Source organism: Pteropus medius, unplaced genomic scaffold (genome assembly GCF_902729225.1).
Source record: "Pteropus medius unplaced genomic scaffold, Ma_sr-lr_union100, whole genome shotgun sequence".
NCBI lineage: Eukaryota > Metazoa > Chordata > Mammalia > Chiroptera > Pteropodidae > Pteropus > Pteropus medius.
Genome location: NW_024351729.1, coordinates 2,183,376 through 2,208,812, shown reverse-complemented (window position 1 = coordinate 2,208,812; position 25,437 = coordinate 2,183,376). Strand labels below are relative to the sequence as shown.

Genomic DNA, 25,437 nt, shown 5'->3' with positions numbered 1-25,437 from the left:
TTTTTAAAGGGCTCCAGTTATTAGGCCAGGACTACCTATATAATCTTATCTTAAGGTCAATCATGCCATATAACATAGCCTAATCACAGAGGTAACGTCCATCAAATTCACAGTTCCAGGTCAGGGCATGTACATCAGTGGCAGGAAATTTGGGGGGACATCTTAAAATTCTCCCTACCACAAACATATAAGAGGTTTCTGTTCTGCCAGGCTGCCCCTTCACTGGTATTTTGGCTAGAGAGAGCAGGATTTTCTTGAGACTTTTCTTGTCTCTCCCCACTGCTGTTCCCAGGTTGCAAACTTTTCTAGCACACAGGCCTGGATGTACAATAATCACTCCCAATCCACAGTTTCACTTTCTATAGTTTCAGTTACCCACAGTCAACCACAGTTCTAAAATATTAAACGGAAAATTTCAGATATAAACAATTCATAAGTTTTGAATTGCCTGTCATTTTGAGTATTGTGATGAAATCTCATACCTTCATGCTCCATTCCACCCAGAACATGAATCATCCCTTCGTCCAGAGTATCCACGCTGTGTACTCTACCCACGGCTTAGTCACTTAGTAGCCGTCTAGGTTATCAGATCATCTGTGATGGTATCACAGCACTTGTGTTCAAGTAACCTTTATTTTATTGTTATAATTCTATTTTATTATTAGTGGTTGTTAATCTCTTAGTGTGCCTAATTTCTAAATGAAACTTTATCATAGGCATGTATGTATAGGAAAAACATAGTACATATAGGGGTCGGACTCTCTGCAGTTTCAAATATTCACTGAGGGTCTTGGGACATATTCCCCATGGTTAAGGGGGGACTATAGTATAGAGGTTAAAAACAAAAAAACATAAAAACAGAAACTCACTGCCAGGTCATTCCTCAAGTCTCACTCAAGTCTCAAGTTTTCTAGCTAATTTACTTACTTTCTTTCTTTTTCTTTCTTTCTTTCTTTCTTTCTTTCTTTCTTTCTTTCTTTCTTTCTTTCTTTCTTTCTTTCTTTCTTTCTTTCTCTCTTTCTCTCTCTCTCTCTCTCTCTCTCTCTCTCTCTCTCTTTCTTTCTTTCCACTTTTCAGATCTTCTGGTAAGTGATTTATGTACTTTGTTCAGGGTTTTTTGTTATCGTTGTTGTCAGCAGAAGGTGTAAAGTGGGATGCACTTAATCCATCTTGTTGGGAACAACAGTCTGCCTCATACTAGATACTGCTCCATTAGATACTAGAAAGATGAAAGGCAGTCAGATTAATAGGAAAGATCACTGTACTAGAAGTCTGAAGACCTGGGTTCTGGTCCAGATTCTATTATTGACTACTGCAGTGATTTTTATTTTGTGTGTGCTTGAGCCCTAGAAAAATATGAGAAGTGATTATTAGAACTTCTATTTACAATTATTTTAGCTCATCTTTTAAAATTTTCTATTTTGGTATATGTTTTGTAATGTACACAATAATTTAGTTCATATATATGTTAGTGTATATATATATATATATGTATAAATAAAAAGTATACATCTATTGGTGGCGCATGCTCAAAAATGTTTTATGGGATTGGTGACAACACCAGATATCTAAAATTAGACTGCTCCAGATTTTCTGGGACATCTAATTGCCATTTGATTTAGGACAACTCCTTTCAACATGGAACAGACTGTAAGTATATTCATCAATTAAGATTCTTTTATATATCTTTAGTTGAAAATATAATTCTTAGCTCAAATAATGCTTCCTGCATTCCTAAGAACTTTCATATGGAGAAATGATCGAATGAGGGTACATCATTTCTAGAAAGCAGCCCTTTAAGAATAAAATTCAATAAATAAAATCCAAGTTCATAGTTCTGGCATAATAAAACTAAGTGAACTGAGTTAAAAGAAATAGGTGCTTTTTAGAATGCATTGTATTGAATCAATCTGCTAAGCATCAAGTCCTCTTAGTCTAACTTCCATCTTTAGCTTTAACATAGAGGCACGTTTACACATAACACTCTGAAACTATGATCCACAGTCCCTTCCATGTGGTGCTTCCTTTGCTTTTTCACTGGCAGTGACACTGAGAAAATTGGTACCCACTACTCCAGTTTTTCTGACCTCCACGTGGCTGCATGTAACAGAGACCACTAATCAATCTCCTATCTCTGTCTCCCTCATCATTTTTTTTTTATAATGGACCCCCCTGAGTTTGAGCTGGCATGTGACTACCTTGCTAGAGGCTATCTTCCTCAACATCCCATGTAGGTCGTTGTTGCCACGTGACTAAGTGTTGCCTGAGGGGATGTGAGTGGAGATGTACACAACATCTGTATCACATTCTTAAAAGGAAGTTATTTGTCCTTCATATCTTCTTCTCACTTCCCATGGGCTGGAACACAGTGGCGGTGGTGGTCAGCCAGCTTCAATCATGCCCACGAGGAAAACAGGGAAATGTGGAAGAATAAGACAGAAGGAAGCTGCGTGATCTATAGGAGCAGAGTTGCCTTTCTACTGAAAACCACCCAGAGGCTCCAGACTGTTTCATGAGAGAGAAATGAACATGTACCTTGTTTTAGCTATTATATATTGAGGTCTCTTTGTTATAGCAGCTTATCCTATAACCTAACTAAAATACCCAACATCTGTTTGTTCAGCACACATTAAATTTCTACTATGTATTAGGTTCTGTCGTAGGTTCTGGAGATTTAAAAAAGACTGAATCGGAAATACTTTCTATTCTAAAGAGTTCCCAAATCTAAGGAAGGAAAATTTGACTCAAAGGAAAATGGGAAGATAATCGACATTTACTAACCACCTATGTTTTCAGATGCATGGTTTATTTAATCCTGACTGAAAAAAATTGAGTCATAAGTGATATAACTGTCATTGTATAGCCAAGGAAACTGATGATCATATTTACCTTATAAACGGTGGATTTACTATGCATTTTTATCATCACCTTTGATCTAAAACTATTTGTTATCGGTCCTGACAGCCAGTAAAACTATATCTCCATAGCCACAATTGAGATTCCCCCTATAACTGGCATGTGTGGTTTGTATTACAGAATCCCATTCATTTCATCTTTCAGGAACAGTACCCAATTTTCATACTGAGTTTTACTCTTTCTTCACTCTCCTACCACTTCAGTCCATGCTGGAGCAAGATTACACCTCTGTCATCACTCAGAGCTGAAACATACTCCTTAGGCCTAAGACAGTTATGACATCATATTTCCTTAGCCATCGTGATTGGTTCAGGGATAAGCATGAAACTCAAGTCAGTAGCTCTCAGTTCCTGGGGAAGCCAGCTTGCTCTTGCCTTTTGTCTTGAACCTGAAAGGATGGAAGGACAGGAACATTACTGTGGGGAACCTGATACTGAAACCATACAGAAAACCAAGTTAAAGAGTGGAGACCAACCAAGCACTAGTGAATTGTTTTAGTCTGAATCCAGCTATGCTTGAAGTCCGGGACCTACACTTGGGTTTTTCAGTTACATGAGACAATAAATTTCCTTTTAAGTCAGATTGGGTCAGATTTTCTGCCACTTGTAACTGAAAGAATCCCACTTATTCCCTAGAGTCTTAGCCTGTGCCAAAGGTGAGCTATTTCTATGCACTAGTGGAAAAAAATATGCATCTTTCTATTCTGTTGTTCATAATTTTATTGCTTACCAGAACTGCCAAGATTCTTGATAAAAAAAAAATGTATTATGTAAAATACAAAATGTTTTGTCAGCAACAGTAATATCTAGTCAATGGCCACCGCTTTCAGAGAGACTTCATAACATCTATCTTAACTTCGCAATTTTGAATTTGCCACAGTTTAGCAATAGCATTGATGATTTTCATATTTGTGTAATTTAAAAGTCTGTTATTTGACCAATCATATCCTCAATATAAATATAGTGTACAGCCAGAAAGACTTCAGGCTCCAACGCAAAACCCCTAGTGGATTAAATTTAGATTCTTCCTTTACCATCAGAAAAAAGTTAATTTTTTTTTTAGGACTTCAAGAGCTAATTTAATAGTACTGTTTTAAACCCTTTTCTCAGGAAATCATCAATTTATTGTATTTGTTCAGGTATATTGTTTTCAAAAATGGTTTGGATTAAGCTCTGAATCACAATCTTCCCTTGTATTCTCATTAACTTGGTCTGGAGGAGCTGGCTCAATTTTCATTGATTCTATTGAAAGCTAATATTTCTAAAATAAATTAATATTATTTATTTCATTGAAAGCTCTTTCCACAGGCTTTGTGTAGTACACACATTTAAACGCCCTGCATCTGTGCTCCTGACTTTCATTCCTCCTTCACGCTGTCTCCCATAGTGATGAAAGAGGTGGAACAAATGTGTCAGAACCGTGTGAGAGGGGCAGGTGAATGGTGTGAACGTGGGGTGTGTGTTTTAGACTGTGTCTGTTGGTGTGTGGGAGCAAAGCTTCAAAGAGCAAGGATGTGTGTAAGAATTTAGTGGCTGCTCAAAGCTGTGCACAATGGCTTTATTTTTTATATCTGTTTTCAATTAAAACTCTGATTTTCAGTTTTTGTGTGCATGCACTATGACAGGTCTCAAATTAACATAAAGCAGATCTCTAATAGAATCTATGAAATTTTAGGAAAGTGCTATATAGAACTTGAAGAGAAGAATCGTCTGTCACCTTTAAATTTAACTTGACATTTTACAATTCTATATTACCACTCTCTAATATGTTTATATTAAAATTATATCTCTTTTTTTCACATATTGGAACTAGAAAATGTTCTTAACACTATCACACACAAACACACCAACATACTCCTATTCTTCTAACAGGGTTTTTTTTTTAAGAAGAAATTTTATTTTATAACTGGAAATTTGTGCTTCTTTATTCCCTTCCCCTTTTCTATTCAACTACCCTCCCCTCCCCTCTGGCAACCATCAGTTTGTTCTCTGTATCTATGAGTTTGTTTCTGTTTCATTTTGTTTATTTGTTTCTTTTGTTTTTTAGATTCCATATATAAGTAAAATTATACAGTATTTATCTTTCTTTGTCCAACTTATTTTAATTAACATAATACTCTGTAGGTCCATCTATGTTGTTATAAATGACAAGGTTCATTTTTTTTTTATGGCTGATTAATATTCCATTGTTTATATATACCATTTCTTCTTTATTCATGCATCTATCAATGGACACCTAGGTTGCTTCCATATCTTTGCTATTGTAAACAATGCTACAGTGAACATGGGAGTACATATATCTTTTTGAATTATTGTTTACATTTTCTTTGGATAAACACCCAAAAGTGGAATTGCTGAGTCATATGGTAGTTCTATTTTTAATTTTTTGAGGATTCTCCATACTGTTTTCAATAGCGACTGCACCAATTTACAATCCCACCAACAGTGCACAAAGGTTTCTTTTTCTCTATACCTTCGCCAACACTTGTTATTTGTTGACTTTTTTATAATAGCCATTCTGATGGGTGTGAGGTGATAACTCATAGTTTTGAGTTTCATTAATATTTTGAATATTAACCCCTTATCAGATATATCATTTGCAAACATCTTCTCCCATGCAGTAAGCTGTCTTTTCAATTTGTTGATGGTTTCCTTTCCTATGCAAAAGATTTATAGTTTGATGTAGTCTCATTTGTTTATTTTTGCTTTTCTAGCCTTTGCTGTAGGAGAAGTATCCAAAAAGATATTGCTAAGACAAATTTCAAAGAGTTCACAGCTAGTGTTTTATGGTTTCAGGTCTTACATTTAAGTCTTTAATCCATTTTGAGTTTGTTTTTGTATATGGTGTAAGAAAGCGGTCTATTTTTATTTTTAATTTTTTTGCATATATCTGTCCAGTTTTTCCAAAACCATTTATTGAAGAATCTGTCTTTTCCCCATTGTGTATTCTTGCCTCCTTTGTTGTAAATTAATTGATCAAATAAATATAGGTTTATTTCTGGGCTCTCTATTCTGTTCCATTGGTCTATGTGTCTGTTTTTAGTCCAAAACTCTACTGTTTTGGTTACTATAACTTCATAGCATAGTTTGAAATCAGGGAGCTACATTTAGCTTTGTTCTTCTTTCTCAGGATTTCTTTGGCTATTCAGGCTCTTTTGTGGCTCCATATAAATTTTACAATTATTTGTTCTAGTTCTGTGAAAAATGTCATTGGTATTTTAATAGAGATTGCCTTGAATCTGTAGGTTGATTTGAGTAACATGGACATTTTAATGATGTTAATTTATCCAGTTCATGGGCACAGTATATCCTTTCATTTATTTGTGTCTTCTTCAACTTCTTTCATCAATATCTTATAGTTTTCAGAGTATAGGTCAGGTCTTCTGCCTCCTTAAATTTATTTCTGGGCGTTTTATTCTTTTTGATGCAATTGTAAATGGGATTGTTTTCTTAATTTCCCTTCTTGATAGTTTATTTGTGCATAGAAATGCAATGGATTTCTGAATATTAATTTTGTATTCTGCAACTTTGTTGAATTCATTTATTAAACATTGTTCATTATTGAATTTATTAAACCACATGCTACTACATGATAAATGGATTAATGAAGAAATCAAAGAGGAAATTGAAAAATATCTTGACAAATGAAAATGGAAACAAATGATCCAAAATCTTTGGGACATAGAAAAAGCAATTCTGAGAGGGAAATTCATAGCAGTACAGACCTACCTCAAGAAACATGAAAAATCTCAAATAAACAATCTAAACTTATAACTAAAGGAACTAGAAAAAGAATAACAAAGCCTACAGCGAGTAGAAGAAAGAGAAAAATAAAGATCAGAGCAGGAATAAATGAATTAAAGACTCAAAAACAATAGAAAAGAAATGAAAAGATCAATGAAACTAAGAGCTGGATCTTTGAAAATATGAACAAAATAGTGAAACCTTTAGCCAAGCTCATCAAAAAAAGAGAGAGCCCAAATAAATAAAATCAGAAATGAAAGAGAAGTGACAACCTACACCACAGACATACAAAGGATTATAAGAGGATACTATGGATAATTCCAACAAATTGGACAACCTAGAAAAAATGGATAAATTCCTAGAAAGATGTAATCTTCCAAGATGGAATTGGGAAGAAGCAGGAAATCTAAAAAGACTAATTACTAGAAACAAAATTAAATCAGTAATCCAAAAACTCCCAACAAACAAAAGCCTAGCACCAGACAGTTTCACAGGTGAATTCTACCAGGCTTTCAAAAGAGAATTAATACCTATTCTTCTTAAACTATTCCAAAAAATTGAAGAGGAGAGAAAGCTTTCAAATTCATACAAGGCCAGCATTATCCTGATACCAAAACCAAGGATACTACAATAAAAGAAAATTATAAGCCAATATTTATGATGAGCATAAATGTACAAATTCTCAACAAAATATTGGCAAACCAAATTCAGCAATACATTAAAAAGATCATACATCATGATCAATGGAATTTATTCCAGAATGCAAGGATCATTCATATCTGCAAATCAACATAATACACCACATAGACAAAATAAAGGATAAAAGTCATATGATCACCTCAATAGATGCAAAAAAAAAAGCATATGACAAAATCTGACATATATTTATGACAAAAACACTCAGCAAAGTGAGTATAGAAGAAATATACCTCAACTTAATAAAGTCCGTATATGACAAACCCACAGTTAACATCATGCTCAACGGTAAAAAGCTGAAACCTTTTTCTCTAAGATTAGGAACAAGATAAGTATGTCTACTCTCACCACTCTTAATCAACATAGTACTGGAAGTCCTAACTACAGCAATCAGACAAGAAAAAGAAGTAAAAGGCATTTAGATTGAAAACGAAGAAGTAAAATTGTCATTATTTGCAGATGACATGATACTATATATATATAGAAAACCCTAAAGATTCCACCAAAAAAAAAACTATTAAAGCTAATTGATGAATTCAATAATAGGTTTTTTAAATTTGAATTTTGATGCTATAATTTTTGGAAAGACTGATTTATAAACAACTGAAGTATACTTTTAGTGTGATTTTTTTTTTTGCAATAATGCAATGCATCAAGGGTATTTTTTAAGAATCAATAATCTTGGATTCTGTTTCTAGCCTGACACTAACTTGACAATCACTTGACACGTGATCCAAGACTCAGACTTCTCATCTAAACTGAGATGGTTTCCTTAGATAATCTCCTATGTCATTTCCAAGTCCATGACTCCCTAAAAGAGACATGATTTACAAGTCATAAATATTACTTTGTGATTAATAGGCAAGAACCTGAAGTATTTTTGAAGCTTTACCCAATTATTTTATCTTAATTGTGGATAACAGATTTATATATTTAGTTAGGAATAAAAAATGCTTATAGTTACCCATGAATCTTACCCTTCTTATCTCAATTGGAAACAGCCTTAGAGTACAAAGTATACTAAATAATAATGATGAAATAAGCTTTGCAAAGGTCAGGACTTTGTTTTGGTCACTGCTAAATCTCCAGTTTCCAGAACAATGCCTGACGTTTGGAGGGCATAAAATTTGCTAAATGAATAAGAAAGTGCCAAAGTGGAAAGATTTCTAAAATCCAGTGGGAAAACAGAGTGAAGGCTTTGCAGGGAGGATAAAAATTGAGCTAAGCCTATAAGGGTGAACTAGAGTTTTTCAAGGAGAAAAGGAGGTAAAGACATTCCAGGCACAGCCAAATATATTATGGCAGAAACTCAGTTGTCTTCAATATTCATTTTTCTTCCTTCTCCACGAACAGAATTCCTGGAATAAATATTACATTTCCCACCTCCCTTGTTGCTTAGTCAACTGCCTGAGTTTTAGCCTATGGGGTTAGGTATTCCTTTGATGCAATGTCCTTAAATAGAGTGGAGTGAGGTCTTCGTGTCCTTCCTGCTTTCCACTGGTTGGACTGCAGATGTGGATTATGGTGACAGAGAATATGTCAGTTTAGCCAACATGAACTGCTTCAAACAGAATTCTCTTCCCTATGTGTTTCCATTTAGAACAGGGCACTGGAGATTCCTGTGGGAGATCTACAGAGCTTCAGCTTTTGTAGTTCTCACACCTTGTCACTGGCCTGAGAATTCACACCTCACTGATGTGAGGCAGTAGCTGGGTGTGAGGCAGCAACATCTCCATCTTCCCTTGGGTTCTCTTTCAGCATCTAACTACTGGGCCAGGTGTACTCATAGCACCAAGGGTAGAGGCAGTAAGAATTGGCATGAGTTTCAGTCTGTCATTACAGGGCTAAAACTTCATGTTTGTGGGTTTTTGCTTGTTTTTGATCTTCAGCATCCATTCCATACTCTTCCCTCCTAGTGGACTTTAAGCTCCAGGTTCAGATGTGAAGACAACAGCCTTACAGAGACTGCTCCCACAATAACCAGCTCCCATAATTCAGGAAGATCAAATTGTGTGTGTGTGTGTGTGTGTGTGTGTGTGTGTGTGTGTAATCTCCATCCATCTTAGTAGTTCTTCTGTGATTAAATCCTGTACTGAGAGTGGAGTGCTGCCATAACAAATGCCTAAAAATGTGGAAATGACTTTGGAACCAAGCAGTGGGTGGAAGCAAGAAGGATTTTGAGAAGCATGTTCAAGAAAACCTCAGTTTCTTTAAATAGACCGTTAGTAGAAATCTGAACTTAGAGGATGCTCTTGGTAAAGACTCAAAAGGAAGTAAAGAACACTGAAGGAAGGAGATTCTTTTCATGTAGTGGCAGAAGATTAATAACACTCTTGTCTTCAGTTACATGGAGAGCAAAGAATATGCCTAATGAACTTGATGATCTAGGTTAGAAGCTTTCAATACAAAATGTTGAAGTCACAGCCTACTTATAGCAAGATGGGAAAGGAAAGAAATATGTTGAGAAGACTGTTACACTGATGATTTTGAAAATTCTTAGCCTCTTCAGACAGCAAAAGTTGATAAAATTAAGAAATGATTATGAAGTTCAAATCTAAGGCACTGCCAGGAGAAAAAGTCTAAAGACCAAGAGTGACTGTAAAACCTTTTGTGAAGATTTTCAAAGATCAAAAGTGGCTCCTCAGGGTATTATTCAATCACACAATAGACCCTTAAAAAAGATTAAGAGTGTGTCTCACCTGTCCTCTTAATCAAACACTAGGGCCTCCAAGAAGTTTAACAACTTGTTTCTCAGCAGTCTCTGCAGGGGCACAGGTAAAGAAAGGATGTTGCAGGTGTGGTTTTTGTCTAGCGGAGTGAACTACAGTGAGATTCATAACAGGTCCACAAATTTTTGAGAGGATTTTATCTGCTAAAACAATGCCAGCTTAGACTGCAAGGGACAAAACAATACAGAATTATGTTATTTTGATATTACAACATTGAATGATATAGTCCCCCAAATATCTAGAACTAATGGTTATTAAAAAATAACTCACTATCAAGATCAAAACCTATAAAACCCAAACTCACTTAATTAATTTTAATTTAATTTTTTAAAAAGGGAATTAACTGTAACAAGTAAAAACAGTTGTCCAGTACAAAACATTTTATATCCAAATAATAGTCTCTCAAGTCCCAAACCACTCTACCCACCTTTCCCCCACCTCCTGAATTTCCTAAAATGGTTCAGGGAAGCCTTGAATTGGGAGTCAAGAAACTTGGGTTCCAGACCTAGAAATATCATCAGCACTGTGACTTTGGACAGATCTCTGTTCCTTTCTTATCCTCAGTTTTCCCACTTATAAAATGACAGTGATCAATGATAATCATTCCCAATCCAGGAACCACTACCTACCTTTGGAATATAGCTTGAAATATAATTTCAAGATGAAAAATGATAAAGCTGCCTACTGTGAGGGGCTTCATTAGTATGCCCATATATTACCATTTTAGTGGCTAAAAACAGTGTCATTCTCTCATTGATGTTTTTTAATTCCATGAATTGGGTAATGTAAATTCTAAGACTACATTTTCCCATGACACCTAAAAAAAAACTAAAAAAACGATTTCCAATTTGGAAGGGGGCAAGCTGAAATCTATAAACATTTATTTTGTTCCTTGAACTGGCAAGTAAAGATTGCTTACCTCTGGATGAGTGCTCTCTCTCACAGATGCCTTTGAGTTCTAACATTGTGTGGCTCTATTCCAACGTTGGCCCAAGACTGGGTTATCTTTCTTTATAGTCTCATGCTTTAGGAGCTATTCTTGTCCCACCTAACAGTCACCTTATGCTTAAATAACTTTCTATACCTCCTAAATTTAACCTTGGAGTCAAAATGTACCTGGGTTATCTGGCTCACCTAGTTGCACTAACCTGGCAAACTCATGGATCTAAGCTGATAGTTAAGGAGTTCAAGGATGGATAGGGCCGCTGGTAGTGAGGCAATCCCTCTCCCCTCCTCTTATCTTTCACCACCTAGCCCACATAAGCACACATACTCCACAAAATGCAAAAGATACACTTAACTCATAGGTCTGCCATGCAAATTACCCTTGGCCTTCTTGAATTTTTAACCCTTTTAAAGAAGTCTTTGGTCATGTAGGTATATAACAGTAACTGTTGACTTTCTGAAGTGGTATCAGATTAAGACAGATATAAATACAGAGAGGGTATATAATATGCACATTTAACTTACGCAAAATTTAGCCATATAAGAAAGAGTGAAAGAACAGTTTACACAATGAGACTGATTCTGCTTTCTATTCTACTCCATATGCTTAGGAATTAGAGTGATCACGATATAAGACATGGCTTTCATATCATTCTTACAATGAGATCTTTATCTTCATTCTCTTGAGATGGTTGCCAGATCTCTAGCCAGCAGGTCCGCATACTTTTCAGAGAGGAACAAGGGAAAACACAAAGAGAAAAAATGCACCTACCAACTTATTTTGCCCTTCTTCCCCCAAAAAAGTACTTTCCTGGATGTCCCTCCCAACCCCTCTGCTGACTTCTCATTGCCTAGAACTGGATCACATCACTCTCCTTATATGGGAAATCAAAGCTTTTGATGTTGGTTTGTTTTGTTTTGTTTTGTTTTAGCCAAGAACTTTTCTACCTCCAATAAAATCAAGGTTCTGGGAGCAAGAATGATTAGAGCAAGGGATAGTGAATTAAAAAAAAAAAAGCAGTCTCTATTGCGAACCAATTTATTCATTCTCACAGCTAACTACAACATAGTTACCTCTATATTTGCTTTTGACTCTTGAGCAATAAAAAAAAAAAAGAAGTATGCTTCTTCTTTTTCACTTTTATAATATACAAAAATAAATAGAATGTAATAATTAATAGAAGCAGCTAAATAAATCATTGTCCATCCATACAATGAAATATTATGTAGTTGTAGAAATTTGGCAAAATACATTTAATGACATATAAAAACTGGAAATGTACACCAAAATCTTGGCAGCTATTATCTTTAGGAGGTAGGATAACTATTAGTTTTGTTTTGGGTAAGATAATGCCTTAAACTGTATTTTAAAATTGTTAGCTCCCTTTAAATAAGAGAATATTCTAAGATCAAACTTAGCTATCTTTTTTTGCAGCAAATCAATATGAAGTTTCTGGCCATTTTTTTAAGACTGCAGTTGTTTGGTTATTTGTCACTAAGTCTATAGCAAGGCATTTATATTTATGAATTATCAAACACAGTCTTACATCTATGAATGAAATAGAACGTTGTGAGAGTTACTACTGGTTTCCTTCCTAACATTCAAAATTGGTATTCTTTAAATATCTCATTATTTGTGTGATTAATAAGCTCCTGGTATACTATGAAAATCTATCAAATACTTTATGAACTTGATTCTGCCCATTGAAGAAAATTGGTTGTATTAGTTATCACCGAGGAACAAATTAGCCCCAAATTTAGCAACTTAAAGCAACAAACATTATCTCACAATTTCTATGGTCAGGAATCTGGCTCAGGTTTCTTACAAAGCTGCAATCAAGGTCAGACAGGACTGCATTTATTTCAAGGTTCACTGGGTAAAATCTGCTCTCGAACTCACTCAAATGATTGTTGGCAGGATTTGGTTCGTGCAGGCTCTTTGACTAAGGGCCTCAGTTCTAATCTGTTTGTTGTTGGCTAGAGATCTCTCTCAGTTTCTTGACATGAGGGCCTCACCTAGGGCAGTTCATAATATGGAAACTAGCTTCAATTAGAGTGAGCAAGTCAGAGACCAAGAGATAGTAAGCAAGATGCAGGATGTGTCCTGTTGTTTACTTATCTTGGCAGTGACATCCCATCACTGTTTGCCATATTCTGTTCATTAGAAGTAAATCACTAGGTCCAACCCACGCTCATGAGTGTAAATATCAAGAGGAGGGATCATTGGGAGTCATCTTAAAGCTGACAACCACACTAACCAAACAATAGTTTTCCGGCATTTTTATTTTAAAGCTGCAATGCAAAGTTCTACTATAAAGATATAGACATCTGTTCAGAAATTTTGTCCATGTATGTCTCTGTATATTGGGGATAAGTGTAGGCTTTTAAAAATCAGTGAAAGGAGCTCCAAGTAGAACTAGACAAATAAACTTTTGAAACTCACAGCAGGCAAAATTGTGTGGTTCTTCCTGGTCCTGAGTGTAGAGCTGCCCAATTTGTGTGCTGCAAATTGTTATTGTGTTGTAGATACTAATTCTTTAGTGGAGTGGGGTGTGACAGTTGCCCTATTACTCCTACAGATGGTTAACAGAATAATGTTCTTTACCCCATTCTGCCAAAGTTTGCAGTCAAGGAGGTCCTTTATCACCTAGTACCTCCTTCAACAGGCCACTTAGAGCACGCCAACATAGACGCAGCGTGAATAAGGAGGCTCTGTTCCTGCTGTGGAAGCGTGTGCCCTGGTCTTCCAGGAGCTGAGATAGTAGGATTGGGGAACTTGGCTGGGGGCTTCTGATCAGTGTAGCTCCCAATCCACCTCTATTTTGACATTAATTCAATGCTCCCATCTCTTTGCAGCTGATGTGTCCTTTTAGGGACATCCAAGCTAGCTGCAGGGTGACTACACTGACAATATGTACGGTAGGAACAAAAAATGGATTTGAAAATTTTTGATAGAATTCAAAAACCATTCATAATCACAAGAAATGTCAACATTATGTTTGTCAGTGAAGAAAAAAGGAAGAGCTGCTAGTCTTTATGTTTTCAACAGCAGTGAATTTTGAATTGCTATTTTAAAAAGTTTTTACTTTTTTATATCATCCGTTTATGAACAGCTTCTCATTAATAGTGACTATCAAGAATTTGAAGAGCTCTTTATTGAAAAGCATTGATAGGAATTACATGTAGCCATTTCAAGGATAAATGACAACATAAAATGTCATGTTTGTGGAAGCAAGCTCAAGTTTATCATTAAACTTCAAAATATTTTATTTGGAAATTTCAGACAAATTCAATTCTAATATATTCTCTTATACTTTTATTGTACTTATTCATTATAATTATAATATAAATAAAACATAATAGATGATTTTACCATATCCTATGTAGAGGTCTCCAAATCTCCTCCAATTTATCCCTATCTCTATACATGCTATGAAATAAACAAAAAGTTTAGGAAGCGTTGTTTTAGAGCAAGTTGCCTGACTGTGTTGGTTATTTATCTGTTGTTTCTTAGCTTTTACTTAACCTTTTATAATCTGCTCTATATTCCGTGGGCCTAGAAGTCTGCAAATCGCATTCCTTAGACTCCTTGCTAGTGGCTTCCTATTAGTATCTGCCAATGGCAGGCATTGGAAAAGATCAGAAGGTTGGAGGAAGAGAAAGAAGTTTTTCACTTCTAACTTGAATAGCAGCTACTGTAGCAGAAGAGGGGGGTGCTGTGGCTGCAGACTCCAGCAGCCCAGGCGACAGCAAAATTTGTTAGTTATAGCCCTAGCCATGGTGGTGTTGAGGGTAGAAGGGAATATTGACCATTCCAGTCCCTAAAGTGGCAGCATTCATGGCTGCCCAGTGGCAGGAACAGCCTCATGGGTACTGGCTTAGAAGCATCAGGAGCTTTCAGATATTTGTGTATCACTTCTTCTTCCTTTTGCTCCTTCAGCCTTTCCAACACTTTGTAAATAGTTCCTTGTATTAAATCCCTTGTGTTTGAAATATTGACCATGATTTCTGTTTTCTTAACTGAATATAGAGTAGTATGTTGAGTTTTATGTGAGGAGGAATTACTTTTCTCAAAGGCCCTGGCAGACCCTGGTAAAGTAAACATGAAGATTGAGTTCAGTCAACCCAACCACAGGAAGTATTTGAAGAGGCGTCACTCCAGGTCATCCTCTCTTTCCTAAGGCCTAGAGAGGGGGCACTGAGGATGGACAGTAGATGAAGAAAAAAGCACAGTAGCAGCAAATGTCTTACAGATCTACTGAGTGGGCCCTTAAAAGCCACTGGCAAGTCCTAATTGGCTGGATGAGGACACTTGCTTCAAAATTTATCTTAGTGACAGAAAAATTATTCTCATAATGCTGATCTCTCTTAGTTGCAATCTCACCTTTTAGTTACAATCTATACTCCTCTTTTGTGTTTCCTTGCTTTGTATTATTAGTGACTTTGTATCTCATTAGAAAATTACTACATCTAAACCTCATGTTGAATCCATTTATCCTGATAGTCTGAATTATAAATATCAAATATTACTATTTCCATAGAATTAGAGAAAAACTTCTATATCTTGGTATATCTCTTCTCTTTACTCACCAGCTATTGAATGAGTGAGGTGCTTTCTTCATTCTTTTTTGATCTAAGATCGATAGAACAAAAGATCTTAAAATGCACACTATAACTCTATATAGAGAGAGACATGAAAATCACTTCATTTTAAGACTTTTTCTGTATTAACTGACTAGTTGAATTCCAAGATATCTGTAGCATTTTCAGAAATGTCAACTATTGGACAAAATATCATGTGAATTATATTTCATTCTTAAATTCCTCAAATACTTGCAGAAAAAGCAAACACTAGTATTAATTACTTGCACAACTTGATGTACATTTGCTTATGTGCACCCAAGCTTTGCTGTGTAAAAATAGCACAACCTGGCAGCCTCCAACTGCACCCTTATGGTCTGCATCTGCTTCATAATGCACTGGAGTGATTGTTAGAATATGACAAGCTTTTCTCCACTTCCTCTGTCTTACCTCCTCTGGAGCCATGTGAGAATGGAGTGGTATACAAGGCAAAGGCTTATGCTTCAAGAACCTGGTAGATATAGAATATACCAGCACAGATGAGAAGAATAAATTCATTATGTATCTTTTCTGCCCTATTTATTTTTACCTTGAAATTTCCCTAGGGAAAGGTGCATTTTGCTTTAAACCCCGAACTGGCCATTCCTAGGAGTGGGCTGGTGATTGGATATGAAACATTATACTCAGAGCCAGAGAGTAAACTGCAGCCCAGCTGTGTGGGGTGCGTGGGATGATTGTGAAATGGCAATTCTTGATTTTGTGCTTGCCTTTTGGAGTCATTGTGGTATCTATATATTTTAGTGACTTTCGATGTAGTGATTTCCAGTAAGCCTTGTTTGCAAAAGTAGAAAGAGAGTCCATTTGTAAGCACAAAGGTCCCAAATGATGTTAATGTAATTCCATTAAAGTTATGTGGGGAAAGCATTTCAGAACAATAGCCCCCAAACTTATTGTACAATAACAATTTTTTGTCTTTCTGGGTACTCTTTCCCTAAAAATTCAAGTTCAAAAATCTTATTTAATCCAAAATTATATAAATGTTCTTTTGAAATATGCTTTTTTTTCTGAGCCTTATTCTTTGTCATATTTTCAGATTTATGCTTAATGCTAACATGCATTCGACCATATTTCCTGAAAACCTTTCTATATTTATTTTTATGCGCCCCTTACCCCTTTACATATTTCTTACACTCACGTTGTTTTCTGCTCAGATTGCTCAAGAGTCTGTTGTGACAGCAGAGGTGAGCTCAGAGCTTCACATATTTAAGGTCACCACCACTTAAATTCTGTATCACCAAGCTGGGTCTGTCATTACTAGGGGAAAAATATTTTGCCTCAATCTGCCTCCAGCCCAGCACAGATTCTGAAAAATCTTCCTAATCATGTAGGTTGTCAGAAGCTGTGCTTTGAACAAACCCAACAGCAATGACGACAATAACAGAAGTCTTTGGGGCCTGTCTGAATATGCTGCCTTCTTTACTAAAAATAAGACTGAGTCTCTTTGGACAATCTCTGAACTACTGGGGCCTTGCATTGTTCATAAAGTTCACCTTTTTGAAAGACGACCTTTTCACTCTCTGGCCACACAGAAAGAAGTTAATATTTCCTAACCTTGCTCAGAGCACAGCTTTGAGTCAAGGAAGGGAAGTCACATGGGGGAAACACACAGTCCTGGGAGTGGGAAGCAGGGTTCTCTAGAGAGGAGTACACACTCCTCAGTGTAAGGGGGTTCATTGGGGCATGGCATGAAAACATCAGAATGTTCTACGTCTATTTTTTATGTTATCTTTTGAACATTATTTATGTATATGTTCTATGATGTTCAGAAAATGTCAGTATAATGTACTTGTATATCATGTAAAATAAGCACATATAAAGTTGAATATATGTGTTCAAATTTTCTTTGGGGCACATAATCTAGAAAATTTGGAGGCCACTGGTCCAGCGCACACAGTTTATAAACTATGGATAGTTCTCTATCCCATAAGGAATAAAAATTCTTGCTCAAGAATTTCCTCTTGCTTTTGTCTAGACAAATCTATTGATCTAGCTCAAAAGAGAAAGGAAGAGAAGTCTTGTTATTATTTTCAGAAACACACATCAGGGTAGGTGTCACAATAATCTATTTTTACTGTAGAAGAGCAGAGGACAAGACTTTAATTCTGCCTTGAGAAGGCAGATTGGAAAGGTTTTATTAAAGAGACTTCTCAAAAGAAGTTTGTCATTGAAATGGTGATAGGATCTTGATATGAAAAGATGAGTAAAGAACCTTTTGAGAAGGAACCAATAGCATAAAAAGAGGTAAAAGGGGGAGAAATAAGATTTGTTCAGTGAGCAGTGTGAGATTCCATATGGCTAAAAGGTGTAGTACAATGAGTGGAAAAGAATAAGACTGGCATCATGGTCAAGGCCAGTTCATGGATGCCTTGAATGTCTTGCTAAGAAGTTTAACATCAATCTGAAATCAGTGGAAAAAAACTAAAGTCATTTTGGCTTGGTTGGTTTTAAAGGCATACTAGAAACTCACTCATTCCAAGATTTACATTAGAAAGATTAACTTGGCAGCACTGTATATCACTGTGACTGGGAAGAGAACAGTTAGGGAACTGATGTCATTGTCCAGATGGAAAATATAATGGCCTGAATTACAGCAATGATGGTGGTGAGAATGTAGAGGACACATTTAAGAGACATAGAGATATATTTGGAAGGACTATTAGCCAGTCGGATGGGAGAGTTTTGCTTCTGAGATTATAAAATTAGGGGACTGGAAGAATGGTGGTACAATGAACTGAAAGAGAGCTGCAGGGAAGAGTGGGTCTTGGGTTAGCACAGAGGTGGGGGGTGACTTAGGTCAGGTTTTCCAAGATGATCAAGATTTGCATGCAGGAAGTGTGTTAGGAAGTTCTGTGATTTACTAGGAGGAATGACAGGATTCAGCATATAGTTGTACTCACAAATATAATGCATTACAGCAAGAGAATATTTTAAAGATCAGCAAAGAGAAAATGGTGCATGGGACAAGGTCTGGAGGAAATCGGGTTCAAGCTCCAAGAGTCCTCTCCCAGTAGAGTCACACAGGACTTGTGTGGCAACACATATGAAATGCTGTCAACCAGGGAAGCTCATGAGAGACTCAGTGTCCAGGGTTTTTATTGGAAGCTGGCTACACAGGTATCCTTGGTCTACCACATACCAGAATTCCAGACTACCAGAAGGAAAGCAAGTGTTAAGCATAAATCACATTGTTTTTACAAGCAGTTTAGGCACTGTGAGTTGCTCTTACCAGTTTTGGAAATGGTATAAACCTGACTGAAACTTAAGTTCCCAGATACCAGCCAAAGGCCAAACTTATAAGCAAGTGTTTGGAAGGATAGCAGTCTTAGGCTGCTCTGCTGTTTTCTGCATAGGTGGAACATCACCTATGTAGAAGGAAAGGAAGAAAGACTGGATGAAGGGAAAAGTCGAACCATGAAACAGTTGCAACAAAGACCTCAGCCAATATCACAGAGAGCTCCAGAGCTGGATGCCCTTCAAAGATGTCCTCCCCTCACACTGACCAGGCATTCAGCTGAGAGTAATTCCTAGGGAAGGAAGCAATTAAGCCCTCCACAGGCAACCTCCAAGAAAGCTGGATCGATGAGTATTTCAGTCCTGTGATCAGCACATCCCAGCATACACCTCAGAGGGCATGATGAATCGAGCACTGTTGGTTGTATAAATGGCACCATTGCTTCTTTGCTAATGGGATTGAACCACCTTGAATATATTAGAACTCTAATAGCAGAAATTCAGTTCCAGGGGGTCTAAACTCAAGAAATAATGGTATATAGGCATATAAGACAAGCTATAAGGGTATGTAGGATTTACAGAACAGAATATTTCTAAAGCATCTTGGCACATAAGGGCCCTCAGAACAGCCCTGACTTTTCTCCATAAGACCATATGGGGAAGTTTACTGATAAGCCACTGACCCTACCTAAATCCTATTACCAACCCTGCAGCCATTTAGAGGAATTCTGCATTGGACTGCTTGGTCCAGGACCAAGGAATCTGCCCCAGTAGCAGACAGTAAAAACATCCTATCTATTAAATGAGAAAGTGCCCACTTTCCAAAGAATTACACTCAATGATTTTTCAGACATTATTTTGTTTGACATCTTTCAGATCTCTTAACAGATCTTAGGACTTCTGATCTCATGTAACTTCAGCATGCCACATACGGTTCTTATAATTGAGGTAAGTGAGGCTTCAGGGTTATAGGATGAGCCCAGAGTTCCACAGCCAGAAACAGATACAGGCCTGAGATCTCATGAGTCTGATCTCCAGCATCTTTCCATTACCTCACACATGTCTCCTCTGCATCATTGTCAAATCTTTCTCCTAGAAGACAGATCTAGAGCCCTGAATGTGCTTCATGGAGACTGGAAATTTTGTTTTAATGTTAAAAAAAATTAACATTAAAAAATTCTATTTTGTTTTATTTGAGACAAAAGTGCCAGAATCACTAGCAAATGAGAGACTAACAGACACAAACTTAATGAACAAGGAGATTGTGGAGGTCTGCAAATATCAATTCCTGCTTTGAGAATTTAAATATTCTACTGTTTAAGAGAGATTCTCTTGGTTTTGGAAATATTGTGAATCATTTTCTGAGAAGAGCAAAATAATGGAAGCTTTTCACCTCAAGTTTCCAAGAAGTTTCGTCTAAAGGCAGAAGACACTAGGGAACACCGGGTCACGTATAGAGGCCTTTGCTGTGCCCTGGTCAGGATCCGACCCTTCCTCTTAAACACTGGCAAAAGCTTCTTCCTCCCAAGGAGTCATGTGGTTAAGACAAAAGATTTGTTTCTTTTTGGTCTGACAGGTTACATTGGTCAGGAATGCATCACTTTGATAGTCAATGAACGTCGTCAGAGCCTAGAAACACAATTTGCAAAATATTAGTAAGGGTCTTTTTACCAGGGAATTTCCAGTGAAGTCAGCACATCTGTTGTCTCCCTCACTGATAACCCCACAAGAAACTCAGAGGTGCAAGATTTGTGTTTGCGTCTGTGAGATTTAAGTGAAGTAGATGCTTGTCAGCACCAGTAAAGGCAGAAAGCCGTCAGCATTTCCATTCTCAGCTTCTCATGTTCCCTCTCAGTCTTTAGCCCTTTGTAAGTCAACCATAAAAACTCACCACAAGCTGAAACTTGAGGTCACTTTTTTTTTCTAAAAAGCTAGGAATGTTTTTCTCAAATGATAGAGTTGAGATCGATGTGACCTTTCCTCATGAGGAGCAAGGAAGGAGTGTGGCTGCGAGACATACAACACAATAAAGGGTTCTGGCTCCAAGACTAAAAACTGGGTAGGGATTGTGTCCCTCGAGGATCATTTTTTTGAGTTTCACCCAGAAGATATAGAAAATTATAGGGATTCTGTAGATCCCAGAACACTCTTTTCTCCAGAAGTCTTGGAGCTATACAGAAGCAGGTAGCAGCCGACAAAGACAATCTTCAATTTAGTCGTCAAAGAATCTCCAATTTCTGTCGCATTGCTTTTGCTTATGATCAAAATTAATCTCATTTTGACTCGAATTATCTATTTGTATTTATATGCTATATTCTTTGTGGGGAGAAGGCAAAAGTTCAAGCTGTAATGATTACATTTGGCAGTGAATCCTTTTAAGCAAGTTTCTTAGACACTGTTGGAATCTTCGCTGCTTTTTTGAACAAAAGAATAGCAAGGTGCAATAAGGACTCATGTGGCAAGAAGTCATGCCCTCCACAAGGTCATTTGTTCAAAGGTAAAAATGTACTAACGTGCTCAGATGTGTTCAGTTTACCTAACCATGTCCAGATGTGTCTTTTTATATTGGTAGTTGTTACCTGTGCCTCACACTCCAGGCAGATATCTAAGGAGAGGGTGTGTGAGACTGGTGGAAGCTTCTCAAGATTTCTACAAACATCAAAGATGTCTTTATGATAGGGCTTTGCAGAGCCTTCTAGCCAAGCTGTTTGCCTATATCCTTAAAGCTAGGTGTACCATATATTTCTTACGGGAACACATATATGAGCTTGATCAGTTGCTTGTAAAGCAACGACTGGACCTATATGTTTTCATTGCACTAGGTTATGGGGTGTTAGAGTCACAAATAAACACTCTGTCCACACATCACAAAACTGAAATGCTGAATCGGGTACTATTACAAAAATCGCAAGCTTTGATCATAGTACCCTGGCAGCATGTTTGTGAACGCTGAGTGAAATAGCAACTTTTAATTAGGCAACCAGCTTTTGTATAATGATGCTAAAGCATTTTACAAACTCATTCATTTCAAGAAAAGCCAGGTAATTAATAGAATTATAGATGTTTAGCGTTGTAAGAAATTTACTGAGCCTCAAGTGTTGGGACATTCTTTGAACTCGAATGACCTCCACCACCTGTTCATTTCAGCTAGCACTCCTAGGGTGAGCCCATGCATCTTCTCATCATCTGGAAGTACTCAACATCAGAATCTTAGATTCCAAAATCTAATCTCATAAAACAACCCCACACATTTCCACTGTCTCCAGAGCTCCTTTAATTTTTTATTTTTATTTTTTACCATTCGGCTCATGGCCTTCCATGGTATCTGCGGCCTCACTGGCACTCTTTGCCTGCCCTTTGCGTTCCATGCTGACATGCTTGTAGTCTTTCCACTCCTGTCCCCGCAAAGCTGTGTGCCTTGATGAGGTGACTTTGCCCATGCTGTCATTCAAGTACTCAACAAATATTTATTGGACTTCTCTGTAAGAATCACTTCGCTGGCCCCTCTGTCTAGAATGTCAGCCTTTTCTCAGCCACCCCCATGGTGTTCCCTCCTTCTTGTAACTCCAAGACACAGTCTTGGAGACTGTGTCCTCTAAGGAGTGTCTCCTGCCTGTCCCCCCCATTCCACTTTCCTTCTGTTATGCTCAGTCATGTGTCCCGTAACGATTTGTGTATATCCGCTTCAATGAATCATTCTATAATTGTTTCAACCTCCCCCACTAGACTAGTGCTCTCTACCTACTGTACTCACCTTTGGAGTGAGAACAAGGTTGTGGTTGGAGTTAGACAACCCATCGTCACACCCTATCTCTACTGCTTATTAGCTGTTAAGACCTTAAGCAACTAATTTATCTTCTAAGCCTCAGTTTCTTCATCTATAAAACTGGTTATTATCATGGGTTGGTTGTATGGTAAGCACTTAGCACAATGTTTTATATGCAGTAAATGCAAAATAAATACATGTCGAATAAATAAATGTCACAAGAACACCTTTCAAAGACTCCCTAAATGGAAAATATTTATCCTTTAAACACTTATAGTAACAAGAACCTCACTCTGTTGTTGGATAACTCAAACTATATGGCTCGACTCACACTAGTTTTACTGACATAAATTAGCGCCCCCTGCCCCATCCCCAGTGTCCCCTGCTATGCTTGAGAATCTTGAGACTCTCCCTGGTCCTCTGTCACGTGTATCAGCAACCAGGCCCTCAAGTGTCCCTATTTTGGCCACTACTTCTGATGTAATTGGCTGTTGTGAGATGATCACTCTTGGGCAAATCTCTTCTCACTAGTGCCCAAGGCTGGCTGTTGCCACCAGCACCGTGGCCTCAGGATGGCAATCACAACCTCGCTCTGTACTGCTTTACTCCAAGTGTGGTGAGGACTTGTCCCCATAATTCCCCTCAGACATCAGAAGGCAAAATACACAAGACATCGATCAAATCTTAATGAAGCTTCAGGGACAATGAATGGGAAAGAGAACACAGAATGAGTCCAGGCCCAAGCATAAGCCCCTCCAGGAGGAAGCTTGCCATTCCTGGCAGCCCACGTGCCCCTAGGGGGTGCCTCAGGGCCTCAGGGGCACCATTCCTGGGGTAAGTCTAACTCCAAGGCCCAGAGTTCCAATTTCCTGCCCCACCACTGACCTCCTCTGAGGACAGAGGCAGAGAGCAATTCCAGTTCCTTCAGGGGAAACCCCACCCACATAATCACACAGTGACTCATCTCCAGTGCATTTCTCCAAAGCAGTATCATTCAGTCTTGCCTGTTGCCACTTTGTTGTTAATGAAAATAGTCGTTACCGCATCTGGTTTATCAAACAATCCTAGTTCACAGGAGGGTCAAACACGAAATGATTTTATTTTTCTACGCTCACTGCCTATAACTCTGTAGTGTTCACAATCTCCCTATTGTGTCCCCTGACAACATCTTGGGCTGATCTCTAGAGTTCCCATCGCTTCAGGGGATAAAAAGCCTAATCTAGTCTAGTCCACTTTAAAACTTCAGTCTCATTTCAATACAATGACCATGTCTCCTCTCCCCACTCTGGCCGTCCCGCAGTGGAGGGACTTGGAATGCATAGGGACTTACCTGCTCCTGGGAAACCCTCCTCTACTGCCTCCTCTCTTCCTCCGTGTGGACACAGAGAAGACAGACGGGAGAGACAGACAAGTGTTTCTTACATGACTGGCGTGTCAAAAGCCCCTCTGGCCAGTGCTGGCTGGCTATGGGCTCTGTCTCTATGGCAGACATCAAATCAGGCTCCCTCACTGGTGCTTATGTGAATATCCAGAGGCCCCCAAAGGGAGCCTCCCACATCACCGTTTCTACCATCTGCTCCTACCCTTGATGATTCACCCCAGTGTTTCTTGTTACCAGGGTCCACTCTCCTGGCATCAAGTTCTCTTGGGTGGGATACTTGAGTGGAACACTGGTGAGACAACCTCAAGCCTAGCTGTCTGCCACAGTGTCCCTTTGCTTGTGTGTGTGTGTTTGTGTGTGTGTGTGTGTGTGTGTCTGATCTTATTCATTTCTCTTTGAAAATCTCCTTTTTGACTGGACTCAGACTTAGAGGTAGAAGCTCTCAGCGAGGACAGCCTACATTCCTTAGCAATCTGTTCCTGGTATTTTCCTTTGGCCTCCTTCATTCTCTTGGCCAAAAGTTTAGCATATTCCGTGGTTTCTTATTTTTCTTAGTACGCTGTTTCTTCACAGCAATACTCCGACGTTTGTGTTGCAGGACATGTGGAGCAACAAGATGCTGGATCTTGGGTGCTTTGGTCCTAGGTTTCTTACCTTCTTTGTTTAGGGGCTTTTCTCACAACATATTGGCGGACCTCATCTTCCTTAGAGAGACTGAAAAGTTTGTGGATTCAGCTAGCTCTTTTGGGCCCCAGGCGACAAGGTACAGTAGTATCAGTGAGACCAGGAATGTCTTTCTCCCCTTTTTTATAATGACTGAGTTGAGAACACTCAGATTGGCATCCACAATGCAACCCGGAACAGTTTTGAGCTTTCTTTCTCCAGTCCTACTTACTCAGTAGCAGGCGAACACGCCTGTGGGTCAAGACACCCTGCTTCCTGGGGACACTGTCGCTCCCACCACCAATTTAAGCCACATAACCCTTCCACTCTTCACCCGGAGCGTCAGCAGCAGCTTCTGTGGCCATACTCTTCTCATAAAAGGTACAAAGTTTGCATTCATAGTCGACTTCAATGAGCTTCTGGCAGCCAGTGGTTGGAAAAGAGATGTTCGGCTTCATCCTGAAGCAGCCGACCGCCTCCGAGGCATCACGATAAAAAGGGCTCTCAGTGGCCCTTTGACTCACAGTAAAATCACATCTCCATCACCAAAAGCTAAATGTTGGGCATGGAAGCTACTCCACTCTACCCCTTCTCTCTGTTCTGTCTTCGCCTTCCAGTTCTCCTCTACTTATTGGACAGAGGTAGATTAGCCCATCTGTGGTATAAGAAAACATTCAACTGGTGAATGAAGAGGGAGCAGGAAAAGCATCTCTTCACAATGCAGCA

The 25,437-nt window shown here is 38.1% G+C and overlaps 1 long non-coding RNA gene across 1 annotated transcript; it reads right to left on the bottom strand.

The window, feature by feature from the left end:
* Positions 1-2,540: 2,540 nt before the first annotated feature.
* Positions 2,541-24,959, bottom strand: LOC120587471 (uncharacterized). The gene is made up of 4 exons (XR_005648971.1): positions 23,998-24,959; positions 20,407-20,530; positions 10,055-10,116; positions 2,541-3,304 (listed from the first exon to the last, which is right to left on the bottom strand). It is a non-coding gene; the product is annotated as an uncharacterized LOC120587471 (long non-coding RNA).
* Positions 24,960-25,437: the final 478 nt, after the last annotated feature.